This window comes from Fukomys damarensis, unplaced genomic scaffold (genome assembly GCF_012274545.1).
Source record: "Fukomys damarensis isolate Sample0158 unplaced genomic scaffold, DMR_v1.0_HiC HiC_scaffold_2, whole genome shotgun sequence".
Lineage (NCBI taxonomy): Eukaryota > Metazoa > Chordata > Mammalia > Rodentia > Bathyergidae > Fukomys > Fukomys damarensis.
Genome location: NW_022900914.1, coordinates 9,679,949 through 9,689,958, shown reverse-complemented (window position 1 = coordinate 9,689,958; position 10,010 = coordinate 9,679,949).

Genomic DNA, 10,010 nt, shown 5'->3' with positions numbered 1-10,010 from the left:
AACAAATTTTTTTTTTAAATATAAGTATTCCTACACAGTATTTGGTACATACTTATACTAAAAAAAAAAAAAATTTGTTGCTTCTCTGAAATTTACATTTCACTCAGTATCCTGTATTTCATCTAACAATTCTAGCCCTCCTGGCATGCCATCGTTTTGGTAAGACAGACAGGGTTTAGCAGAAGCTCCAAGAAGACAAATTTCCTGAGAAAATCAAAGCAGCCCTTCAGGGTTCCTTCGCCTGTGTGTGTCTGCCGTCCACACTCCTCTGGTTTAAGCCTCCATCCCAAAGCGTTGCCTCTGGGTCCCCTTGCGCTCTGTCCTTCCTCACCTTAGCTCTGGGAATTTTGCCTGTATCCTGCTACCCACTCACTGTGGCCCCTTGTGTCATTTGGTCCAGCTCCTCCAGTCTTACACATGATGTTCCTTTTCAGTTCCAACCCAACTTTGCTAGCAGTGCATGGCCTGTCCCTTCTGGCCAGGCCACGGACTCACTATGCCAAGGTCAAAGACCCAGCGTGTTCAAGTCAGCAGTGCCTTCCTGCCCGAGGTGAGAGTGGAGACCCTAACCCGGAGAACTCCCTTTCCCATGCATCTCCACTGAGATGTGGGCTCCAGCAGTAGGCCCAAGCTCATTGCCAGTGCAGAAATTAGGCAGGTCTCTCATCCAATAGGCCATTTTCAAGTGCATGCAGGACAAAGGAACTTAGAAGTGTATCTTTGGTTGGCTAATAGTAAAAAAAAAAAAAAAAAAAAAAAAAACACATATATATTAATAAAATTATAATTGTTCTAGGCAAGTAAAGAAAGTGTTTAAAAATATACTTTTATTAGTGCTTATTTTATAAAAATTGATTGTGGTATTTTCATGCATGCATTTTTTTTTTCTTTGGTGCCGGGGATCAAACTCAAGACCTTGTACTTATGAGGCACATGGCAGAACCACTGAGCTAAATTCCTGGCCCTAATGTGTTTTGATCATATCCATCCACCACACTCCTCTTAGATCTTCCTCCGGAAATCTTCAGCTACCTGGGGAGATGTTTTACACTTTGTGTGTGGGGGGGGCATAAAACATGTGTGAACCATTTGGACTGTAGCAAGCTAAGTGAGAAGCTGTCTGTGAGTGTGCTTGGTTGGTTTACAGCTGCAGTATTTGAGGGGAGAAGGCTTTGTTTGGGGCATCGGTCCAGAGGTAAAGTCCATCAGTATGGCCCCACTGCCCTGTGAGCACAGCAGTCAAAAACTGTCCACTCAGAGACATTGGGGAACGAAGTCTCACAGAGCTATCCGGGAACAAGTCAATAGCATGTGCACTTTGATTAAACTATTCACGTGCAGTCAGTGCACTAAGTAAATTCCAGGACTGGAAAGGATCTGAGGTCCTGACCAGGAGAAGTGGAGAAGAATGAAGGAGGAGAAGGTGCTCTCTGAAGTTAGGTCTGGATGGCTCAAAAAGTGTTGGGTTCCAGGCTACACAAGGTGTATGCTCCAGGGGTCTCCCCACAGGGCACTTGGAGAAGCCAGCGCAGGTGACACCTTTGCGGTTGCTCCCCCTGGAAGGTTTGCTGGCAGGAAGGGTCAGGGTGAGTCAGTGTCCCTGTGGTGTGCCCTTTCAGCCTGGTGTGGAAAAGTTTCTGGGGACTCCAAACTCCATTTTAATGTTCTCGAATTCCAATGTATTCCTGAATCATTGGGAACGAGGCAGAGGCGTTATTACCGTAAGAAGATATTTAGCTTGAAAGTTTGTTGAAACAAATTGGTGTCTGTGTGCACCCCTAGAAGTTCAGGTTTTGAAGATCAGGGGAAGGGCCCTGTAATCTGCCTTTTTAACAAGCTCTCTGAGTGAGGTGATGTCAGTGGAACTTGGACTACACTTCAGTGTATCCTCAGTCCATAGTCATGCAATACCTCTGCCTAAAACAACCCTCCTCATCTTTAAGACTCAGTGAAATGCTCCCTGGATAAAGCCTAATTCTTCGGCATGGCTTGTAAGCTTCTTCGTGGTTTCCCAGACCTAAGTCTTAAGGAAGATGACACTGTAGGAGACGTAGCATCTCGCCAAGGAAATAAAACATCCTAGTTCTGTGGGGGGGGGCTCTGGATTGCACCAGGGTCTTTGTACTGTGCCACATTTTCAGCCCTTTTATTATTTTCTTTTTGAAATGGGTCTTTCTAAGTTGCTAGGTTGCCCAGGCCAGGCTCAAAATTGTGATCCTCCTGCCTCACTGTGACGTGAGCATAGACCAGGTCCTTAGTAGAAAACAGCTTTACTCTTGCACCTTTTGATCGACTCTGACCATCTTGATGTTCCCAAACACTTTCCTGTTTACTCCACAACTCCATGCAAGGTGAAGGCTGCTTTGATTAGTTTTTCTCCCACTGGAATGCAGCCTCTCAAATTTCCCAGCCTGTTCCCCGAGTTTTCCAGAGTCTCCCCTTCCCTGTCCACAGCATTGGATTATGCATCCATTTCTCTATCCATCCCAAAGTTTCTCAAATGTGAGTGGCTGCTAGCCAGGACAGAGGACCCACTCCTCCTACCTCCAGGGGACAAACCCCATGGTCTTTCCTAGAGTCCAGCAACCAGCTTTAACAGAAGACTGCCCTTTCCCACTTGGGAGAGCTCTGTGGGTTGCAAGTGTAGATTGCTGGGTTGTAGGGATGCCATAAACTGCTCCCTGGGACACAATGCAATTCCATCGAGAGCCAACCATAATCTGAAGCAGGATCCATTGGGGTGGAGGAAATACTAAATATCACTACTTACATTTTTTTCACCTGGAAGGTAGCATTTTGCCATTTTAGTCTTTTATTTGTGCCCGGACCCTGGTGATCACACGCCTACATCACACGTAATACCACATGGTCAGTTTATTCTCTTAACATGCTGCATTGAATGTCCCCAAAAGTCATGGGACTAACAAGTAACAGAGGCAGCATTTGAAATCTGACAAGTTATTAGATAAATTAAAGCAGTGAGGAAAATGGCAGCAGAGCTGGCAGACCTCTGATGGGAAGGACTCTTCCTAGCCACATTATAAAGTAAACACAATGATGATTTGGCCCAGAAGTCTTTACTGAATATGAGTGATACATATTCCTCCTGGTACTACGCACCCATTCCCTACACACAGCTGGTGCCTTCAGATGTAAGCTGGTGATAAGCCATGTATGGACTAACCCGACATCTAAAAATTAAGCGCCCAATCTGTGTTGACAGCCAGCACATTTTAAAAAAGCAATATTTGGAATCAAGAGTTCTAAATTCAAAACCTCACAAATGTCAGTTGATAACTGTCACAAATGTTTGAAAGGCCCCCCCACCCTTTCCCTTTCCCTTTTAAATTTCTTACCAGTGGTGGTAAAGTGTCACACATGCTACAATAACTAAATGAAACCAGGAAAATCGCACAGCAAAAAAAAAAGGACAGGTACTTCCCTGCACACAGTGTTGGAGGTGCGTGGAGACATTGCCAAGTGTTAGAACAAATTGTGAAGCATTTGGCAGCTGGCTAAAATATAGATTAAAAGAAAACATGTCTTAGCCTATGATATTTGTTGGAATGATTCAGTTATGAAACATAGAGTTGCTGTATATATGTACCATTAAATTAAAAGCGTACCACTGAAGATATAGTCTCAGGGGAAAATGGCTACTTTAATAAAAACTGCTTTCTGGCTGAGGGGGTATCTTAGTGGTAGAGTACGTGCTTGCTTAGCATTGTGGGAGCCTGGGTTCCGTCCCTAGCACCAACTATAAAACTTGGCATTGGAAAAACCATGGAAGTATCCTAATAGCTACTGCTTTAACTAAAATAAAAAGATTCTTGGGTAAGAATACAAGTACAGAGCCATAGACGAGGTTCTTTTGCTGTGGTGTGGATGGGCAAGCTGAACAGCGGAGCTGGAAGGGCCCGGTGAATGTTAAGACATCATCCATGGGGACCCTGTCACAAAGACAAGACTTTCAGGGACGACAGAACTCTAACAATGCTCTGTGATGAGATGGGGAGTCACCCTGAAAGTATTTTGGCAAAGCCCTTGTAAGAGCCATCAAGCTTGAAGATGAACTATGCTTCTTTGATCATAAACAACTTTTTTCAAATATGCTGACCTTCTCTGATGACAAGTGGTTGTCAGTAATGTGTTCCCCAGCAAATATTTTCAAAAACAAACTCATTTACTAAGAACAGAGAGGAAACAATTACTTTTTTTATTTTTTGGTACTGGGGATCAAACCCAGGTCCTTCCACTTGTGAGGGAGGTGGCAGAATCACTGGGCCAAATCCCTTGGAAACAATTACTTTTTGAAAGTGATTTGGCAGTGTGGGCATGAAAGTGCTTTTTAAAAATGAAAATTGAGGGCATATATCAGGAAATTTACTGCTTTTATATGGTGCTGCAACTGAAAATGATGGGCTCTGGCAATATTCTCATATCCGTGTACATTAAAAACCTTAGAAATAAACTTTTCAAATGGTGTTTGAAAAATTCCAAAAGGAAGCATATTGGTGAGGTTTGAACCACTGGCAAAAATGTAACACCTTCCAGTTGTCCACACACTGTGAATGAGTGGACGTCAGGCAGAAGAGTAATTCACGAGTGACACTTCAACAAACATCTTTGTATAGTTTTTCTTCCTTCCTGTGCTGGGGATCAAACTTAGGGTCTTGAGCTTGCTGGATGAAAGCTCTCCTGTTGGGTGACAGCCCTACCCCCAAATCTTCAGGTAGTTGAGAAGCATGATTTCATCCATGTAACCAACAAGGTATATCTTCCTTGGAGGTGCCCATCTTTGTAAGGAAACTTTTCAGCCATGCTAACCTCTGAAATCAAGTTTAGAAATAAAAGTAGTGCTGTTTTCAACAAGGTTTGAGGCGTAATGAAACATACTCCTCAAAATGTTCTCCTCTCAGTAGTACCATTTTAGCAAAGACAAAATGCTGATTGCATGTCTCGTTCAAAGCGTTCTATTTTTGTGATTGTTTTATGATTTGTAGCAATATGTAAATATATAAAATGTATACCTAAGCTCTATATTGGGGTACATGTGTTATCAGTTCCTGCCCGGCAGGTACAGTGGAGAAGCGGGGGTCCGCGCCTGTGCAGGTAGGACTGTCGCTCCCTCATGCTCCGGTCTTGAGAGAGGAGCCTCTGTTCCCCCTGCTCCCCCTGCTCACAGAGGAAGGGAGGCATGGATTGGCCAGGGTATTTGCCATAGGACCGACATCGATATCAATTCGGGAGGACCATGGCACTGAATCAATAAACAGCATCCGGCAGCGCAACAAAACACAAATGAACTATGAAATCGAGGCACCTCGTATGAGTGGTCCTAAGAATAGAATACTTGTTGGCACCCTCTCTGTGCCAGGCCGGGCCCTGTGCCTTTCTCCTGGGACTCCCCACAGCTTTACTGTAGCTCCGAGAGGTGTCAGGCTGCGGTGCCGGTGCCAGGTGGGGTTGGTTTCCCAAACTGTGATGCCTTCCGGAAGTGGGTGGTGGCCTGGGGAGAATTCAGAAAGCGGTACAGTTTCTTTCCTTCCTCCCTCCGGGGGATTTCAGACCCAAAGAGAGCCTGGTCCTATGCCCTGTTGGGCAAAATTGGTCACTAAACTAGAACCGGAAAGAAAGGGTGAAATTGAAGTTTCCTATATAATGATACTATCGATCTGCTGGTCCCAGGGGGTGAGTGCTGAGCTGTTTTCCCAGCTAGTGGAAAAAACCAAGTTGCTCTGTGGGGCTCCCTCCTGTCCTTTGCCCCAGGGTTGGGGCACCTTCCTCTCTAGGGGGCTGATACCTCTCGGCCATCTCCTCTTTTCTACCCACACAGGACAGAGGTGTAGCAATGGAACTAAATGGTCTAGGCAGAGCTGTGACTTGTGAGTCACACAGGACCCCACGTTCAGAAGGACCTCGAGCTGGGTTTAATGCTTGCTGTTGCTGTCATAAAATTCTTAGTTTTAAACCAAGGGCCTTGTATTTTAATTTCACACTGAGTCTTGAAAATTATGTCACTGATCTCTGGTGCGGGACAAGATGGTGTAGTCCCAGCGGGGGCCGCCTTAGAGGACTTGCTCCAACTGATGGCCATCCCTGGTGGCCCATTGCTACCACTGAAACCAAGGCTAGAAGTAAACTTACCTTTCACCCACACTTTTAAGCGTTGTATCACAAAGTCCCCTGGTGAAGTGGGCAGAGAAGGCAGCTGCCTCCCAGGAGGATCTGGGACTTGGGGTGAGGCCCTGTCCTCCCTTCATTCCTGGATTTGACTTTGGCTCACACAAGATGCAAACTCGAGGAGGCTGCACCATCTACTTCTTCCATGGGCCTGTTGGGACAGCAGTAAAGAGAGACCACTCCAAATTGAATTTTACCAATGCTCACAAAAGAACAGTCAGTGAGTGCTGTGCCCTGTGGCCACCCTGCCCAGCCCCAAGTGTGGAACCCAGACTGCTACTTCAGTTGTTCCTCCCAAAAGAGAGGTTTCCCTGGAGGCACCCTTGTAAGGCTGAGCCTTTGCTAGAAACACAAAGGGCCAAAGTTTTTATTTTAGACTTAGGTTGACAACATATGGAGAACCAGGGCAGGTGATACACTGCAGAGGCTACGAGTAGTTGGACTGGTGGAGATGCTTTCAGCCCAGGCTTGCACACAGGAATGAGAGTAATTACAGCTTTCGTTCATCAAGCACCTGCTCTGTTTCAGACCCTTTAGTTCAGCTTCTGTAATCCAGTCTTTTTGGGTTGGCATCCTCCATTTTATTACAACTAGAGAAACAGGGTCATTCTCTTAACTTGATACTAGAATCCTCTTTTGCTTTATCTAATCCCCAATTCCCCAACTCTCCAGGCACAGAGTATTCTTCATTCACCAAGCCTGATGATTGTGCTTGAGATTATAACTGATTGTGAGGAATGAAATCCAAATGACCAAAACATCATTCTGGGAATACATTTGGGGGACACCTCTGTTTCTTCTCATCTTCTTACCTGTCTCACAGGACCTGCTGCCCAGCACTGTCTGAAACTGGTCTGCCATAGCATGCTTGTTTCTGGCTGATGGAGTCAGCCAGATGGGGTGGTCCTGAGCCCATCCAGGTGGCAGGAGGTTGGAAGGGTGGCAGGTTGCAGAGCCAGCTGCCAGGAGACTGGGACGAGCTTACAGTGACAAGTCTTCTGAACACTGCCAGGAACCATGGGGGTACACACTCAAGTGGCCACCTCCCGCTGGACCCTGGCCAGCTGTGCTGCTTTTGCTAATACAAAGCTGGTTAACATCCCACCAGGGCAGGAAACCATAACCCTGAGGTGTTCTTTTCAGTAGCCAAAGGTCCAGAAGAGAACTTGACTTTATACTGTCTGGACTCTAATTAGATAGTAGACAGCAACAATAAACACAGGTACATTTTAGACACCCATTTCTTAGATGTGGCTATTAATATTAACAGGATATTTTTTCCACTTATTTCCAAGATCTTTTCAGTAGCCAGGTCCAGAAGTCAACTTGACTTTATACTGTCTGGACTCTAATTAGATAGTAGACAGCAACAATAAACACAGGTACATTTTAGACACCCATTTCTTAGATGTGGCTATTAATATTAACAGGATATTTTTTCCACTTATTTCCAAGTTTGGGATACTTTTTCCTAATAATATCTTTTGCTTATCTTGTAAATTTGTGGTATGGATCCAGTCAGAATGTCTTCAAATGCTTGGTAAACAATAGGCTGCCAAGTCTTTCAGTCAGTACGATTATTTTATGAAGTTCTTGAACCATGTATGGGAGTAAATGCTGACATGCAAATGAGGGAGGGAGCAAATTGTTGAAAACCTGTTTTTAAACTGGTTTTTCTCTCTTTTAATTTTGACATAAGAGTGAAAATCCAGTCTCTGTTCTTGTGTCTGTAAGATTAAGATAATAGCAATTTGTTGGGTTGGAGAATTACTGAGTAATGCAGACTTACTGCTATAAAGCAGTGTCCTGTATTCAGTCCACACACACTGAGTGTTGGTTCCTGAAGTGCCTCACGTATTGCTTGAACACATCTATTGAAGTTTATTTTTCTTTAACGACAAGGTAGCGCGTGGGCTCTAGTCAAGTAATTCTATTTGGTGGTTCTTTCATAAATCTGCCTATCTGTAAAAATGTATAGCACATGATTATGTACAGGACATAATACTTGATAGTAATAATTATGTTACTGGTTTACGCATTTACTGTACTGTACTTGTTTGTAATCATTGGAGTGCATTCTTTCTGCTCAAAAACTTTACTGTACGGCCGGGGATGTAGCTCAGTGGTGCCACATCTGCCTGGCAAGTGCAAGGTCCTGAGTTCGATCCCTGGGACTCGGGGTGGGGTGGGGTTACTGTAACACAGTCTCCCGTGTTACACCAACAGTGTCCTCGTATGTCTGGGGTTTACTACATCTGTTGCTTGCTTCCAGACCAAGACTAGTTGACTCTGACCTCTCAGTGTAAGTCAATTCCATGACCATGTGACAAAATTACCTCACAATGCATTTCTCAGAACATATTCCTACCCTTAAGCAACGTATCCAAGGTCTACGATGCTATTGTGGAGAACATTGTGGGTCCAATCTTGCCTGTTACATCTGATTCTCACAAGGACTGTTGACTCACTTTTCTAGTTAAAAGGCTTACTAGGTGCTATAACTCCACATACTGTATACACTAGCAAAATCAAAGTCTATAAGGTTAATTTTTAAAAAATCAAATTAGTAATCAGAGATGTTTGAGTTCTTTAGACCATGTGGAAAAAAGAGGAACGGTGGGGCCATTATTACCTTACAAAGATAACGACTCTTTTCTAGATTCTTATTTTATACACATTTATTTGCAGTTAGGCCCAACTCACTGCGGGAGATGGTGGTTTTATATTTTGGGGCTATTCTCCTACCCTGGACACTAGCATTCATTTCCAGTGTGTAATGAAAGTGTAACTCTGAGTGATTTCCTTGTCCATAAAAAGAAAACAAAAGAGAATGAAGTGTCATATTATTCACTAGGGCGCCTGTCCTAGTGCAAGTGTTATAACTGTGTATGTCAACTTTTATTAGTATGTATGTCCTTGTACTAATCTTTCTCAGTAACAGTTATAGTTTCAAATCAAAGGTAGCCGATCTTATAGCTATCATAGCCACAGAAGTACAATTACCTTCTTCCCATTCCCACAGTACCCTTCTAACCCATCTGGCTCATCCATCTTTATTTTTTATTCCTTTCTTGTCAATATTCATTAGACCCTCCATGCTTTGCCATCTCTCTGCCTTGATGGAATTTTCCCGGTCTCAATGGGCCCATTTTCTTGGGCCTAAAACCAAATCATCTCTTCATTTTTCAGAGCTCAATTAAAGTTCCAAAGCCTTTGACAACATTTGATCCACATTACTTTCTTTTTTGAATGTAAAAGCCTCTCTGAGGCATACCAGTGTGTGGTTTCCTCAGGGTTTGGTGGCTTCGTTCATGGTGTGGTTTCAGGTGTTGTCCTAACTAAGACTGAAAGACAGGAACATGGCATATATCCAGGACATACAGTTGAGTATCTCTTTTCTGAAACGGTTGGAACCAGAAGTGTTTTGAATTTAAGATCTCTCCCCCAGATTTTGGGAAAGATGTAGTGATAGCTACACTTACTGACCCAGGTCTAAACACAAAATTCCTTTATATTTCATATCCACATAGCCTGAAAGGAATTCTATACGATATTTCCAGTATACTTTGTATTATGACTCATCACAGGAATGGAATTTTCATCACAGATGTGGGAATTTTCTACTTGTGCTGGAAAGTTGATGCTTGAAAGGTTTCAGGTTTTGGAGCATTTTGGATTTCTGCATGATGAAGGTTCAGCTTATATAATACCACCAGTTACAAGCAGATGCTCATGTATTTTTGATTTTTGGCTTTTTTAGAATTTATCTGGTGGGAATTTGGGTCTGGTTTGTGGTTGTGACCCTCTGGAAAGGGTTTCTCTGTTTT